The sequence below is a fragment of the Cynara cardunculus genome, assembly GCF_001531365.2.
Source record: "Cynara cardunculus var. scolymus isolate 2C chromosome LG 6, CcrdV1, whole genome shotgun sequence".
Lineage (NCBI taxonomy): Eukaryota > Viridiplantae > Streptophyta > Magnoliopsida > Asterales > Asteraceae > Cynara > Cynara cardunculus.
This window is the reverse complement of record NC_037533.1, coordinates 13,729,013-13,731,001: the sequence shown is the minus strand read 5'-3', so window position 1 is coordinate 13,731,001 and position 1,989 is coordinate 13,729,013.

Here is a 1,989-nt window from a genome sequence, read left to right as displayed (position 1 = left end):
TCCATATATATATATATATATATATATATATATATAGAGAGAGAGAGAGAGAGAGAGAGAGAGAGGAGGTTTACTTTTCAAACCACGTTATTTGAACAAACCGTACAAATCTCATTTCAATCAATCATAATTTTTCAGTTTGTTCATTTTTTGTAATTATGAGATGTTGATTAATCATTTTTATTGTGGACGGTGTTAATCATGGATATTATCATCTTGATTATATTAATTTTAGGGAAATATATGAAACAATTTCATTAAAATTTTATAACCATATATGAAACAATTTCATAAGATTAAACAATTTAATGAAAAAAAATTCATAAGATTAAACAATGAAATCGACAGATGAAGGTGGTTTGCACGGTTTATACAAATATGAATGATTTGCATTTGATCGATCATCTCTCTATGTATCCATTTAAAAAACTATGTGAAGTTTCTCAATTCTAGAAACTTTCTGTTGGGAGATTTTCAAAAAAACACACACACACTCTCGACCAAATTAAAATCTAAATATATTATCATTGTCAATGAATTATTTGGATTATGTAAGAAGATGTATTCAAACTCTTGAAAAGAAAGGAGTGTGTACTTAATTAATTATACAATGACTTTTTATCAATTTATTTACACTTTAAAAGTAAATCTTAATGTTGTGACTTTTGATGTAAAATGACTAAAAAAGACAATGTTTCAAAATTATGATTGAGTTTGTTTTTGTAAAAGTTAAAAATATTCACAAACCAATTGTAAGGATGGATCTATGAGGGGTTGAGCAACGCCCTACACTTGCTCGAATCCATTTTTTTTTTGGAGGGTGTTTTAGGATATTAGAAAATACAAGAAACATAATCAAAAAAACCCAAATGGTCCTTTAAAATCAACGAAAAGACCAAAAAGTCCTTCAAAATCAACAAAAAGAACTTACAAGAACAACACTCAAAATAATAAATTAAAAAAAAAAACTAAAAAAATTCTTTTGATTCAACCAAGAAACTAAAAGTGTCCTTGAAAACAGTTGAATTTGATTAAAAACACATTCGACGACTTAAAAGTGCACCCGTGCACTACCTGATTGGTAGCAAGAACACCCAACAACCGCCCCCAAAATTTATCTCCCCCTGATATTTGCTTCTTGCAACTCGTTAAGAAAGCGACGACATTTAGAGTAGCCAGATAAACCTTGTCAGATTCTCCATATTTTAGTCTAGATATCATTCGGAGTTTGTTGGAAAAGAAAACCTGCGGTTTCTTATAAATTATAAGTGTTATTACAAGTTGTATATTACAAGCATTGTTACATTAAACTTATAAATTAGAATTTAGTTAAGATTTTCTTTAAAGATTTGCAAAAATACATCATGCATTCTATAGATAGATGTGTAACAATAATTTCTCTTAATGTTATCCAAAACAAGGTTTAATTTCAAAACATTAAGACCCAATTTAAAATTTTGACGTGTTGAATAAAAATTTAAATTTAAATTCTATAGTCAATTTAATCATTTTTAAATTTAAAACTATATTTTATATTTTTATAATTGGTTATTTAATATATATTTTATATCCCCTATTTTTTATTTACATCTTTATCATAGTGTAACACCCATTTCACATATATACATTTAACTTATATATATTTTTTATATGACATGAAATTCAAATATTTATATACTGGTCCCAAATGTACAAAATGTTACACTCAAAAATAGTTACAAACTTTTTCTATTCACATCAAGTACAAAAGTTGTAAACATATCAAATTCTCAAGTATAAGTAATACAACATCTTCCAAAATCCACATATGTAAACAAACATTATATCTTCACATTTTCCCCTTTCCCTTATCTTTCAATTGTGTCTGACCTGTAATGCATATTTTAAAACACATAATGAGGATTAAATCATGATGTCTAGTGAGAAATCTTTTTTTATTGTTATTACAGGGTGAAAATCACTAAAACACTTTTATAAAGCTCATATTTG